Raw genomic sequence first — 16,096 nt, forward strand, 5'->3', positions numbered from 1 at the left:
TTTGATCAGTAGTTCGGATGAAGTATGGGAAGAGTGGAGAAAGACTGGAAAGTTATGAAATCCTTTTTACGAGAGCGCCATGCTGACTTTATATCCGAGCGTGAAGGAATTGCTTCTGAGATCACTGCTGAGCTCCAATTGTCTCCTTGTGCGTAGCACGTGATGCTGTCGCTCACCCTTCTCTAAGACGTAAAGCTTGACAAAGCCATTACTTATAGGCTGCATATAGTAACTAAATATTTGTCATCACAATTAAACGAAACACCAAAATACCTCAGCCATTTAAAATAAATAAATCTCTTACCAGAGCTTCGAGGTAGGTCTGTCCAGACCTCTTCCCTCAAAGAGCTTTTAAACTCAAACCTCAGGTTTTCTTTGAACAAAGCCTACATCAGACAAACCTCGTACAACAGAGACAAGAGAGAGAAAAGACAGACTAGACATGGGGAAGGGTTTATAAACAAATCTCCTGCTGCTCACTTTGTCCTCGCATCCAGTCTTGGTTTCAGGCAGCTCTGTGGCTTTCGGGGCTGAAGCAGACTGCAAGTTCACTCTGGTCCCTAGTGAGCTTTTTTCCATTGTCGCTGGGGCTTGTGTCTAGCTTCTCCTGCTGCTCTCGGCTATCTCCTGAGTCTGAACTGTCTCGTGAACTCATGTATCCTCGCTGTTTGCTTCTGTCCCCCCCTAAGCATACCCAGTAGCTCTCAAATGAAGCTACTGTGTCCTTTCCCCTGCAGAGAGGCCCACTTGGCTCCCTCGCTCTCTTTAAAGGAACATAATATTGGTATATATAACCAAGAGAAACAAATGAATTGGATACTGTCTGTCCTAGACCCTAACAGAGACATTTTTCTGGAAAAAGAAGGGTATGTTGTGATAAATGTGACATGTTGAATATAAATATTTAGCTGCTGTCAACTTATCCTTTAATGACTTCTGGCTATCTTTTCAAAGAAGTTTGCGTGCTGCTTTGTATGAGTTTTCTAATATTCTCTTCCATCTGTAAATACAAAAGGCAGGTTTTCATGTGTTCTTGTATAATGGAGAAACTGTTGAGTTATCCACACCTCCAGTTTGTGGAAAGGGTAACCGGGTGACCTCTTTGACCACCTTGTACCTCAGCTGGAATTCGTGCTTTCGAGTCCTTAATTGCTGTGGTTTTGTTGTCTAGGCTGCTAATTTCTGCTAGTTCCGCAGACGTCCTCATAATGAAGAGTGGAGGCTCAGTATTTGATGTTTTTTCTGCATGGGATGAATAATTTTGCTTACGTTTGGTACTGTTTTAGTAGACCACCTGTGTGAATGCAAGTGTAGGTGTCTGCTCGGTGTAGGTGTCTGCTCGGTTTAGGTGCTTACATCAGATTAAGAGGAAAGATCTGGTGGGTAGTGATCTGATGAGGAGTTCCTGAGGAGTATAACAAGTCTTTGTCTGCTAAAGGAAAGCAGCTCCCACACTACTCTGCACAATGAATATGGTTGCTTTTATCCTACTCCAGTCCAAAACTTCCTAATGACTTCTCCAAACTCATTACAGCAGAAGCATATCCGTCTGTAAATTAACCACTAGTGTAATGAAAAGTTATACAAACCTATAACATTTAACCAGTTCCATGACAACTAGAAGAACAGCGAGATACTTCATGATACGTTGACAAACAATGATACTGAGGAGGAGGAACGTACACGAAAGAAACAACCAAACAACAGTAAGAAGAATAGAGGCACATTTTCATTAAACGAAAACATCTTAAACAATGACCTTTCTGACAAACCACAGAAATAGCAAACACGCAGCCTTTTTAATAATGGTTTCATACTGGAGTTTTGCACACATACCCCCCTGGAAGCTTAATGCAGTCCAAATGTCTATCCCTTGGATGAGGCCTGTGGGTATGTGCTCTTTGATGGCTGAACGAGCAAGTGAAAGCTTTGCAGGTTACTCAGACCTGCAGGGAATCCATGCTCCTGACTAGCCTCCTCTCTGTTCAACTCAGTTCTTGAATGTGAATGTTTCCCATCTGATGTTTTCTTCATCCTTGTTTTTATGGGAGGGAAGTGAGGGGGAGAAGGGGATTAGTAAATGATCTTTCATAAAAGGTATTCTTAGAGTCTACTAAAAATGACTTGTCTTGAATTTAGTCCAAGCCAGCTCTAGTTCCTACTGATGTTCGGCTGCTGTAGCACTCAGCAACATCATATTGCATTTGAAATGGGATAAATGTCTTGATTTATAAGATGATGGGGTTTTTGGTTGCTTTGTCCCATTAGGCAGATCCTGTAAACTGGAGAGAGGGGAAAAATACCATGTGGGATGATACAAAAATCAGTAGTTGTCCCTTCCTAGACTTCTCAAAGTGGTAGATTTCTTATGAAGAAAGTACTTCAGATTTATTTTTCAGTTTATTGAAACCTTCTTAATTCTCACTTCTTGCTAACAGCTTTCATCAATGGGATGACCTGTTATCAGGTCAAATAACCATCTGGTTCTTACATCAGGGGGTTATTGTGACTTTAATCTGTCACACTTATATGTGACTTTAATCTGTCATAACAATATCTATTAATAAGAAATTTTAAAAAGCCAACTCAAGAGCATTAGAGATTGATTGTGTTCAAGGAAGTGTAGACTATTAAGAGTTAAAATCCCTGCGATGGACAAAAGCTTCACCTACGCCTATTTAATGTTTTGCTCCCAACCTTTTGGGTTGTTCTAGTTTTTTCCCGTGTCTTTCACCATAGTTCGATGTTAAGTTACTATAAACATTCTCCAACCTTCAAAATTTTATTAGCAATAATGGTTATGCCTCCTGCTTGCAAGTCTGTAAAGATGCAAAACACATGGGATGAAAATAAACTCCTGCCATTCTCACTTGATGGTGTTTTATCAGATTTTAAATGCATGGTATATAACCCAGTAACTCTTATCACAGTTTGTAAACTAAATGGAAGTAATGCAGTGTCGAAACTATTGCACAAATGATAAAATTCAGCAACTCCAAATAGGAAAAATATGGTTTCTTTCTAAGAAAGCATGAGAAGGGAAATGGGGACTCTGCTTCTGTTGCTCTTTGCTGGGGGCTCTGTGTGTATAGATGTGAGGAGCAGGTTGGGTGGGTTCAACAGTCCAGTGGTTAGACAGGCAGGACCGTAGCAGCAGCGGCATATCGAGTGCTCTGCAGCCACTGTGCTTCCGTCTCGCCCGCTTCTCTCTGAGGCTCCCTTCATGCTGTAAGAATAACCTCGCTTAGGCACAGATCAGGCAAAGCCATGCTAGTTGTGTTGTATCTGGTGACTGCGCAGGTGAATGCTTTTCATCCACACTACCAGAACAATGAAACGAGTTCAGTGTGCGGGTTGGCCACAGCCATGTTGTACAAGGGCTAACTATGGCTACTTCTCGAGTGCAGACAGGGCTTTATTCAGCTTTTCTGTGATGAATTATTATAGTTTGGGCAGACTTTCATATAGTTTCGGAAAGGGCATGTTAATGTCTTGTACCTCTTGAAAGACACACTTTTAAATAAGATGCAGCTGCATTGTATTTTCAGTCCATTCCCTTGCTGCTTTATGAGAAAAGATGACTAACTCATTTACGGCAATACTGAGCAGTAATAACTTTAAATTTATGGGGCACCCAGTGTCTAGATGCCTTAGGGCGCCTGACAGGCTATAACTTAAAACCTAACTTTAAAAAAAGCAGTGTGATTTAACACAATAGAACTGATGGAGAAACAGAAACCCTATTGTGTGATAAATAGAACAGCGTCCCACAAATAATATCAAACCCAAACTCTCTGCAGGCCTGACCCAGAGGGGTGCTATTGTTTTCTCCGAAATGTCAGAGAGGAGAACACACTGGAGCAAAGAGAAAGCATTTATATAGGCAGGCTTCGCACATGGTAAAACAGAACCAGCTACAGCTTTAGACGGAGTGGTGGGATTTGTTGGTCTCCTTAACCAAGGATGAATACCTCAGAAAGGAAGCAGCATAGTGGCAGGCATCTTTAAAATGTCTCTCTGTAGGTATTACTTTTCTTTGAAAAGCATGCTTTTCAAAGTACGCTTGTCCTCTTATTAATCATTAGATGAATCTGTACATAGATACACATACACTTTTCCATTGGTCCCTCTTTCTCTACCAATTCCAGGGAGTTGCAGAACTCCTTGCTGTCTTCAATCTGCTCTCAAAAATCAACTTCTGGACCAAAGCGTGCGTTTAACAGGCTTGTATCAATCTTTTCTATCAGCTTCTGGTTTTGGCGGACAGTGAAAGTAGCTCCTGACAGGGTGCCACGTGAGATCCTTTCCCCCAGCTATTTAAGTCTCTAGACATCTCTGCTTTGTGAAGCTAAGTAGACCTGTAAAGTTTAAACAGAAGGCTTTGGCTGAAAGGCTGAGCTTGTTTGAATCATTCTACCATTGTCTATAAGGAAGAACATATTTCTTATTTCTGTCTCAATTTTGAAAACATAAAAATAAGCAAGGGAATAAAAAGAAATATTATATTCTTGTCTTTAATCTTCCTGGTGCTTTCAAAACCGAGTAACTTCGCTAAGCAATCTTAAGCTGCACAAAATATTTGTAATAACCCAACTTAATCTTTGAAATAGCTATTGGTTTTCTTCATTTTGCTTTTATTGTTTGCTTGTTTTTCTAATGTATCTATGTCATTTTACAGTTGATCCGTATAGGCCTTGGCAACCATATCCAAAAATTATTTGAGCCAGAGTTGTCTACTTGATGATTGCTCCTTTTTACATTTTTTAGAGTCTAGTCTGACATCCTGTATAATACAGGCTTGGAAATAAGACTCCTACAGTTCAATAAATTATCCTAGCAAGTATTGTGAAAGACTAGCTTGTGTAACTTTTCTTTTTAATAACAACAAAAGTACTACATTTGTAGTTTTCTTATTTGATACTATGAGTGTATCCAGGGGGTAGGGGAGTACAACTTCCAAAACAGTGCATTTCACAATCTTGTATCTATCTCATGGAACCCCAGTTAAACAATGTTAACAAAAAACACAGTGCCCCGAGAAGTGCAGTAGCCAGAAATTATGGCATCAAAAAAATATTTTTATTTGTCTGACGGACAGTGAAATTTTAGATAGTTGCAATCTAAAAAATAAGTGTTATTTACAAAGATTAATTTTACAGAAAATGATGCGATTCAGTGGGTGGTCATAAATTGTTTCAGTAACAATTGGTACTGAAATCAGTTCTTCAGATGTTATGACATTTGTTTCTCACATATTGCCAAAACACAATCTCAGTTTTTGGCATGACTCTTTTCTGTTTATTTGAAGTTCTGCAAAACTATAAGCTATATGGCTGGATGTGCTGCTTTAAAAACAAAACAAACCCCACAAGTATACACAGCACACACCAACAGGCGACTTGCAGCTCTGTCTCTGATCCTACATGTTCAGCTGACTTGACTTTGAATTCTGAGTGTCTGTTGCTGAGTACCTGCGGTGTCAGGTGGAATATAATGAGGATCAGAGTTTTGCATTCAAATGGCATTCAAAGGGATGCATTCAAAAAGAAAAGCCATTTTCAAATATTCATCCTGCATGGTTTAATGAAAACCAAACTCCTGACAGATGGTGGTGGTTTGGTTTGTTGGTTGGTTCGGTTGTTTTTTGTTAGGCTCAGTTCATTCGAAACACAGATGCGCATGGTACCCCTGGTTATGCAAGTCCTTAAGCCATATAAAGCAGCTCACGACCATGGGTGTTGGTGAAGCTGGTTCTGCTGAGGCCTGTAGGTGGAAAACTCTCAAATCTAAATTTTTATATGCAGGACTGGCTTCTGGCTTCTCTTTCAGAATACAACATGCATTTGGATGGAGTGAAGCAAAGATCTACAGAAGAATTCAAGTCTCTGTCCTAGAGACTGTTAAAGTAGTAAGAATGTCTCATTCTTCCAGAGGAATTTGTTACAGCACTGAGAAATAAGTACTTCCTGGGGAACGTGTCGTCAACTGAGAAAGTGACTTTAGGGGAGAACAGGCAGGGAGGAGACCAAGGAAAGCACTAAGAAGCATTTAGGATAGTCCTGCCCGTAAGTCAGTAGCTCTCATTTTGGTGTGTGCTCTAAGGAAATATTTTTTGAAGAGTTCACATAACACTTCCAAAGAAGGTTTATAATAATGTTTAATTTTTATATTTGGATTTTAAAAAAACCCACATAGTTTGTTTGTCTGTCAAGGGGAAAAAAAAAATCTGCATTTTTAAAATTGACTGGAAGATAGATTCTTTGCCACGTTGATGCAACTTTTTCTTATAATAATCTCTTATTATACCCTTGCAATTCAGAGATGGCACAGAATTACCAGACATCGAACATAATTTAAAAACAATTACGGAATAACTAAGGAACGGTATAGGAATGTGTTTCAGCTTAGCATCAAAGTAGAGCTGAATACAGAAGAGTTCTACTTCACAGAAGTAGTCACAGCACATAGTCCTCCTTGCAAAATTGTACCGTGCATAGGGCTCAAACCCCAAAAGAAACAACATTCCATTTAGGGGGCTGAATGTTGTATTGCCTCTTATAAGATACACCTCAAATTACGCGGTGTGCTGATTTCAGCTGTTCTAAAAATAACCAAAACCCAGAAAAAAATAAGTCCAACAGCCTTCTAAATGATACTCCCACGTACTAGACCCCTGAAGTCAATGAGAATTCTCCTTGCGTTTCAAATTTACTGCCTCCACCCCTAATGGCTCGGCCACCTGGGTTTTTGTCTGATATCTTAGGTCAAATACCATTGATAGCTGTGAATTCAACACTTTGTAAAAGGGAGAAAAAAACAGTCAGGGTCTGTAAATACTGGAGGCACGTGCCGGTCCTTGAAACACGTGATCTCTTCGAATTCAAAGTCTACAAGACAGACTGAAGTGGTGCTGATGGTGACACCAGTGGTGCACTGAGGAGGATTCATCGAAAAAGAGTTTTAAATTCTTTGAAGCGGGGTGGGAGGAAGTCTTTGGCGGCTAAAACTGGAGGGTGCTTCTCCAGTAGAAAGGAATACTAGAAATGCCAAAATGAAGCAGGAATGAAGACAAGATGTGAGTAAAGGGGCTGGAGAGAGGTCAGAAGGGAAAGTAGTAGAGTAGGTACGCAGGCTGCAGCACAAGAAGGTAATACGTGAACATGGGATCTGGTCTAAGATGATTAAAGCTATATAAGTATTGCTTCTTAGACGGACCCTGGAATTAGGCCTAGCTCCCCAACTAAGTGTTGTAGATCTGTTTGTTTTTCCATTTCCTATAGGCCTTAGAGCAAACTGTTCTCTTCTGTGACCAGGTTTCCTGACTAGGGGAATTAAATTGCTCTAGCTCACAGTTCAGGAAGAAAAAATTATCTAGTCTGGGTAATCGGGGGGGTTTAAGCCCTCCACTGGGGGTCCAGACACACAATACCAAAAGGTAGAAGGTAGCGGACGTTCATGCTGTTGAAAAGAGGGTAACTCAAGTGGTGCTTTTCTGAGAATGGGAGGAAGACAGTGAGGCCAAAGAGCATAATAATTAAGTGAAAGATGACCTAAGAGAAGTCTCTGAGCAAAGGACCGGACAGGTTTTGAAAATGTGCTTGGAATGCCAAAATGATTTTTCCATAGCTGGCAGTTCTGAGAAATATCTTCTGCAGGTATGTAGCCGTTCTCTGAGGATTTAAAAACATTCTGTGTAGCAGCTTTATGATGCCCTACGTAGTGGAGTGCTAAAGGTTCATGGAGAAGTGAAAATATGAATATCCAACACCACGTGGCAGACATGAAAGGCAGAGGTCAGTTATGAGAGTTGTCATCCATTTGCTATAATAATATTAACAAACCACCGTAAGTTCATAGTACAGTAGTCAGCTGTCTTCCTGCTACAGGAAAACGCAACACGGTGTTCCAGCTTCTATGTCCTGTTCAGGAATGGTGGAAAAATACTTCACAGCATTAAAGCTCTTTCAAGGTTTTATGAAGAATTTATTGTGTGGTTGGACTGTCAAATATGATGAGTTAAATGATAGGTACAGAGCAGGTACTGAAAAGGAGCCCAATTTCTAAGTTTTTTCAATAAATAAAAATAGTTGCACAGAGTAGGAATCAGCTTGGTGTCAAAGCTCGCGTTACATGAAGAGCCCTCTCAAGATTAGGTTGGAAGTAGGTAAGTTTAAGACTTAATGGTCCCAGGAGGAGCGTATGATCAACTCAATGCAAGGCCTAATGGGAAACGGGGGCTGAGAAGGTATGACCTTTCTGCATGTATGTGAATGGTTAGGGTTGAAGGAACTAGCTCACCAGGGAGATGCTGGATCTGGAAAGTCACTTTCCATTAATGAAGGAAAAAAAAAAAAAAAAGAGGCTGACAGGAAAAGCAGGGTGGATGAGATCAGTTTAGGAAGTTCCTCTTGAGCTGAAATAGGCTATCACCGAGCTGAGGAAGACACTTTCAGAATGCATAAGGATGTAGCCCAGGCATTCATCAGCTACTGCATAAAGTGATTCTGTCAGTTCCTGTCACTGAAGAAAATAATGAAAATGGCTTACACTAAATGTTTTAAAATAACTATTTTGGAATTTTTGTGCTCAAATTTCTGAATTTCCAAGACTCCTTAAGTTCATGTTTGTCTGGGCTCTTTTATATCAGACCAATAACACGTAAGTATACCAGAGGTCACTCCATGGCAGTGTCCAATAGCAGCTATCTAGGAGAAATTATATGACTGGGTCAGGTGCGCGTGGTGTTGCCCCTGGGTATTTCTCTAGCCTCCAAGTATTTGAGACTGGAGACTTTCTTAGCTAGAAACAGCTTCTATGAATGTAATAACCCTCAGGAAATGTTCCCTCAGGAAATCATCTGCTGTAGGGCTATGTCAAGTACCGGCTGTGCCTGTGTCACTTCATATGCTTACCTGGCCTATTCTCAAAGACCCCTGTTGATGAAAGCCCAGTGACCTCGCTAGGCAGTCTGCGCAAGGACTTTACTCATTTAGAAAGTATCTTCAATGTCAAAATGTAAATTTTCAATTTAGAGAGTATTTTCAATTTTAGTGGTCACTAAAAGAAAAACGTTTTTTTCTTTAAAGTAGTTTTAATGCATTTGAAGACTACTATTACATATCCAGAAGTTTTCTGTTCTCTGGACAAAACACTTGAATGTCTTCAGTCCTTCTTCTGAGGCCCTGTCTACTAGGATTTTGATCAATGTCTACGGCAATCATCTGGACTTCACTTCTCCTTCGTCTATAAAGCCTATAACTGCTATAGAAAGAAATAAGATATACTTGACATGATTTTTCCTCACAAAAACATGCTAGAACTTTGTCTGCTGTTCCACTTTTTCCTAGACATTTGATGCCTCAAAATGAATCCAGTTCTCCAGCTGAGGCTGAACCAACACCGAAGGTGATTTTATCCTGCAGTCTTTCAGGCTGGGATGTATAAATAAGAGTATATATTACATTTTCTCACCAGCATAAGATCTTTGACTCAAGTTCAGCTGAAGACCCACTATTGCTTCCAGTACTTTTTCTAAAGAGTTGCTACCGATGCTAATTGTATTCTCACTCCCTTTTGCTCATGTTTTGTAGCTATGAGATCTTTTCACTATTGAACTGCAACCTCTTTTATCAGATCACACCTTCAATTTGCCAAGATAAAATACTACAGGGCTCAGGGCAGAGCTTGCTATTCTAAAAGGTGAGTTACTGCTACTCGGTATTTTTAACCACTAGCTCTTTAGACTTCCTTCCTGTATTGCTTATGTGAGTTTATCATCTGAGATAGCAGTAAAAATCTACTCCAGTCAAATTATATTGTGCTTAAGTCCATATGATGTAGATTATTTAAGTGGTCATTACTCAATACATCACTACAAAATCTGAATTACTAGCTTAATCTGGTACTTAATCGCTTAAAATTTTGTCTTAAGAATTTTTTTAAACCCTAGTTTAAAAACCGCTGAAACAACAGGAGTGAACAATTAATATGCAATCAGCTCGGGAATGGAAATGCAAACACATGTATGCAGTTTAATATTTTAAAAGGGGATGGAGAAAATTCTTAATTGTGAAATCCTGGAGCTAACTTCCAGAACTTCAAATATCTGAGAAAGAAACTTTGTCAGGAACTACTCTGTACATGTAAGCAAAGAAAGAGACATAAATTAAAAACTAATCTTGCCATTTACTCCTTGAGTATCACAACACAAGAAGTCTGTATCGGTTTCCAGAAAAACAAAAAGCCAACTGTGCATAGATTAGAAGAGATTTGGTGGGGCAACAATTTTTTAGGTTGAAATGTTTACTGAATTCAGAAAGCTCTTAAAGAATCAGTGTAGGAAAAAACCAAGAAGCCACAAAAAAAGGAAGCAGTCCTTAAAAATAGCTCTGAAAGGAATTTTTCTCAGCAAATCAAAGTGCATTAGGGAAAGAATAACTTAGTTTTTCAGATCACTAGAAAATACAGACAAAACAAACACTGTTAGAACTGGAAAAAAACCCTGAGACACTGAGTAGATGGGGCTTATTGTCATATTTACAAAAGGCACATTTAATTGTCTAGGAAAGCAGATTGTCTTAGATCTAAGAGACTGAGTTTTAGTTGGTAGTATAACATGCGGTTTAAGTTGACTCCATGTCAACACAATTTGTTCCAGGTACTTAGAGTCACTGTGCCTGGTGATTACTAGTAGCAAGGGTGACATTGTCCCCAAAGCAGGGCAGACTTTAAAGGCATATACGCAGCTCTTACTAAGCTCTGCTAGTTAATTTGCGGCTTCTGTTTCTAAAGCTTTCATCTGAGTGTATTACACTTCTTGGATTTGTTTTCAGAAGCAACAGAAGAGTCATTGTGTCGGCGTGTGCTGGCATGTTGCATGGAGTACAGCAATATGGTTTCGTATTCAGCTTGTCAGCATTGTATACCATAGTTGCTGCTATTGGCTTTAAAGAAGGGGAAGATTTTTCCCCTATATATTAGTTGGTTTCTTTGGGGAATGGAATAGCAAAAAAAAAAAAATAAATTTGTAGGCTGAACTCTGTACAACTGAGAAAAGAACAAAAAATCTGTATGCTATTCCTCTTCACATCTTCCCCTCAGATTCTGTCATTAGACAAGCTGAAACCTTTGCTTCCCAAAAACGTCAATGCAAAATGAGACAGTGCAAAGCTCTTTTTCCATCCTGGTCCAGATGCTGTAGTTTAGAAGGTCTGGGAAGTCATTTACAATGAAAAAAAGAACAATGATCCCACGCAAAGTTAATGACCTTGTACCTAGTCAGAGAAACGGGCTTGGCAAATCCCAGGGAAAGTTCTGACTGAAACCTTTGCATACCTGGTCAAAGCTAAATGTTATTTGCACGCTGAAAACACGCAGATATACATGAACAAAAAGGAAATAGTCTGACAATATTCTAAGTGTCCTGCGAATGGGGTACAATCCAGCTAAGCCAAAGATTGTTTTTAAATTGCTGCTCCTGATCTTACCAGGTTAAGAGGAAGTGGATGGGGGTTGGAAAGGAGATATGTAGGTCCAGGAGGTTTTCAAAACAGTAGCTGCAAACTTGATTAATCTGCAGTGCAGAAACATTTTGTGGACCAGTGAATGTACAAGCTGGGAAGGGGGAGCCATTATCATGAACAAAACCCCTTCTCATCTGTCAGCTGCCAGAATGAAATTCTGGTATTGCTATGGATGCTGCAAAAGCTACTACTCTAATACTTAAGGCTGCAAGGAACTCTTAAAAGGATAAAAAACCCCATGTGCCTCTCTCATTTCAGTCCAACTGCCTGAGGGGCAGGAGGAGGGAGGAAAGAAACGCGAAGTCCCTGAAAACCTTTAGGGATGATACCACACCATCTTAGCAAAACGAAAAGCTATGAAAAGCCATCCTTTCTTCTGGAGAACGCTTTTTCCTTCTAAGCTGCTGGATACTTCAGTGGCTGGCATGTTTGCTTCTGGAATCTTGCAGACTATTTTTGTCTTAAATCTTTTTGTTTCTTAGAATGTGACATGTCAACTTAATTAAGTATCACCCCTAATTAACTGTTCCTCGGGTGGAGGGAGTATCATATCCTGCTTCTGGTATGATGTTGCAACAAGTATTGTAACTCCAGACAAGCAACCCTTGTAATTATTTTGTTTGTTACCACGCGTGGATTCCTGCCATGGAATTTAATTTGGTGCACAGCAGCTTCCATGACTACATAAGAGCTTTCTTCTGAAAATACCTCTTTCTCTTTCCAAGGAAGTCATGTAAATAGTTCCTGACACCATTAGGCTTCAAATGGGAAGGCTGCTGGATGCCCTTGTGTTTCTCCTTAGCGTTCCATGTAGTTATAAACAAGCCTTTAGGGAGCAACATAGAAACAGTGGGTCAACACGTTCGGTTTCTCTGTGCTAGCCTGCAAATTAATTATAGCTCAATGTTTGCTCTTTGAGGAGGGATGAGATTTTTCAGCTGCTTGGCGTTGTGCAGGCTTTGAATATGCCCTAGGATAGGCTGTAGAAAGCGTTAGAGCTCCCTATCAGTTTAAGCATAACTAACTCAATGTACGACCAAGCAATCAAGAAAGTAAAAAGCAGAACTACAGGAAAGCAATATGTATGAAGGGCATCCTCTGTTAAGTCAGTTGGAGGTAGTTTGCAAGATAACATGTATATGACCTACTATATAAATATTAAAGGTACCTTTATTTAAGAAGATGATGAAAGAAGGAATTAAGAATATCAGACTTTCTCTGTGTTAAGTTACAACACTATGTTATGCCTCATAATTTTCATTGTTACTTGTGCTTCATTATTATTTATCTACTGTGTTATTTGGTTAAGGTTACCAACAAAATGTGGTTTCTATTTAATGCATTACTTCAGAATGAATTATTTCACTTGAGGTATATTCCTCAGATTTTTTTGATCCCCAACAATTCATCCAACTGCTTCGGTTGAAATGAATGCTAAAACGATCAAAGCATTTTTCTTAAAAGCATTATGCCAATAAAAATGGAACCCACTTGTCCCTATGGTTCTTTCCGTATTTTTTGCTATTTTGTAAATAGCATCTGAAGTAAGTGCAAAGAGTTAAGAATGCAAAACAGAAGTGATGAGGTTACCTTAATAACACTAGGAAACAAAACATCACGATTGTGTACATGAAATAATTAAAACTGCAATGAAGAAGGTAAAGCAGAAACTCTGCAAATTATAGTAGCAACTGGGAAAGAATAACGAAACTTACCCCTAAGACTTTTCCTAAAGCCTTATGCCGGCATGCTCCAAGCAACTTTTAGCTTAAAGAGGGAATCAAAAAACCAAACCAAACACCCCCACCCGCTGAAAAAAAGAAAAAAGAAAATAACTTCCGTGTTTGAGGCTTGTTCGTTGACTGGTGTCTAGTTTGAAAAGGCCTTTATTCTACCTTTAAAATTCCTAGTTGTGTTAATTGAAATGTATTTTACGGATCTCAAATGGTGAATATGCTCGTGTACATGCCAGTGTGCTTTTATGATAAGAATCAAGTGCATTATGTGCAGTAGAACTGAAAACATGGATCTTGACCGTTTTTACATTTCCTCACAAACTCAATGTTCCCTCAGGAAGAGGAAAGGACTCGCTCAGGAAAAGGAAAGATTTCGCATATCTGGGTTGTTTTTAAGATTTCACCCTTTCCATATAATTTCATAATGTCAACAGTGTTTGGGTTTTTGTTTACTACTCTGGATTAATTCCAGTTTGCAACACATGGTAAAACCTGGGTGTGTTTTCATATTAAGAATCTGTTCCACACTTTACAGTCCATTTTCCAGGACTCTGGTTAAAGAGAAAATGGATATTTAAAATCTTGCAGGACCTTATTGAGTATGTCTATTCTTAATTATAGGAACTCATAACTAACTTGTGTACGCATCAAAGCTACTTTCCTCCTATTTTTGGAACAACATCTACTGCTGTTTAGCCTGGATGCGGTAGATCAACTCTGCTGAATAGTGACGGCGTTGTCATTAATCTGGGCTAAGGACTCTCAGACAAGTCATTTGTGTTTTCTCTGGGTGAGCGTGGTTTCTGCATGCAATCTTTTGTCCAAGTTGTGCACACAGCCCAGATTCTCAGACATTGTTTTAGAGCACGAGTGCCACCCCTCAGTTCAGTTAAGCCACCTAGACAGCATTTTGGCAATGAAGTCGGTTGTTTCTGTGAGCACAAACATTCCTGGATTGATTTGTCACCCTCCCCTCAATTGCACCTGTTTTAGTGCAAGTGCCAAGAAAAGAATACTTGAAAAGAGAACAAAGAAAACTACCTGGGCAGGTGTTTCTGTTGCTTAGGAGCGGGGAACTTGAAAAAAGAAAGCCAGCAAGTGTAGGAAGGGTCGTGGTTTAACTGTACAGGATAGATACTACCTGCTGAAATATTTAGTGCAGTTACTCTTTGTTTGGCAGTGACCTCCTGAGAAGAAATCGATGGGTCAATGTGGATCACGACACAGAGACTAAAAACCTGCCGGTAAGAGTGCTTTTGGAAGGTGTACACCAAAGCACACTTCTCAGTCTCTGGGCTGACAGACATTTTTCCACGTTTTTTTCAACAGAGCCTCTATTAGGACAGTAGAAAGCTACTCACCTGTTCTATGCTATCCGGTGGCTGCCTGTGTGTGTTTAGGGAGTCCTGGAAGTGCTGCTTTGTGCCTGGGTCCTAGGGGTTCACGGTTCATGAGTCTGAGTGAGACTCGGTCAGCACTAAGAAGTTCTGTCAGTACAGCTGTGTTGCACGGTTGACTTCTTCACGCTCCCAAGTTGCTGCCGGCTACGCCAGCAACCCCTGGTGTATCTACCACAATTGTGTGTATTCACTGGTTCAGTTGGTCACTTTAGAGAAGATTTAGCTATGTCAGCAAGAAAATTCCTTTCACTGGTGTATGCTGCACCTTCAGCTGAAGGCGATGCCGGCATAGGTGTGTTCTGCAATCAGTTTTGCTCGTGACAAACAAGAGGCTATACGCACCTCTGCTATATATGTACCAAATACAAAACACCAAATACAAAACGGAGTTATGTTGAAACTTACGGGGCTCCACTCTTGCCGGTCACTAGTGATCAGCATACATTCAGCACGACGTGATGTCCTTCATCTTTGCTCTGTCCAATTTGTTTCATTTGGACCTTTCAGACCTCACCCTCCTTGCAACTGCAGCTAGGACAAAACAGGACAGAGCTGTAACATACGTGTCTGCTCGAGCAGCAGTTGTCAGCTTTACGTTCAACAAGACTGACTTTACTCGCCCCAGCTGCCCTTATAGAAACCAAAGGACAAACACCAACACCAACAGTGCATGAAGCCCATTTATAAGATCTTACAGTCAATGGCTGATGAATTTATATTTAAAAAATAAATAATACCGGTACAGGTGGCCAGGCAGTTGTGAATATCCAATTAATGTCACAACACCCATGAAGCTACAAAAGGAGAGACTGGCATCTGTTTCGTCCAATGCTATAGCATCTTTCCTATTTTATTTAAACTGAATGAGATACAGGTAACTGCATTTCACCTTGGAATAATAATGGATGAAGTTTATAAATGAAAATAATTAGTCTTGAGTACTTCAAGAGCTTAAAAACAAAACATGCAAATGCATTGCAAATTATGCTGTTTTACTTATTTTATGTGAAGTTAAATGTAATGTTTTAAAGTTCAAAATGAAGCACCCCCAAGTTCTTTGTTTTGAAGACAAAAATATTGGGGCCTTCGTAAAGTGGAAAATGATTTTAAAATATCCATAGCCCTTGGAAAAGGTCACAGACAGGGAAAATGATGCTAACATTTTAATCTGATATATATTAAGACAGATTGGCCTCCATTCAAGGAAGTATTCTAGTCTATGAAAATATTATGTTCAATTATACATATGGAAGCTTTGGAGCTGGCTCTTAATTAAATTTGGCTCTTACTCTTAAAACTGAAGCAGTAGCCCCAGGTAACTTAATTCCTCTCTGCTCATTGCATTTGTTTTTGAGGTGTTAGAATTCTTACTTACATAGATTGAAATACTCAATTTTCATTCTTTTTAGTTTTTGCTAAATTAAAAGCCAGCGTCCAG

This window comes from Chroicocephalus ridibundus, chromosome 5, assembly GCF_963924245.1.
Source record: "Chroicocephalus ridibundus chromosome 5, bChrRid1.1, whole genome shotgun sequence".
NCBI classification, from domain to species: Eukaryota; Metazoa; Chordata; class Aves; order Charadriiformes; family Laridae; genus Chroicocephalus; species Chroicocephalus ridibundus.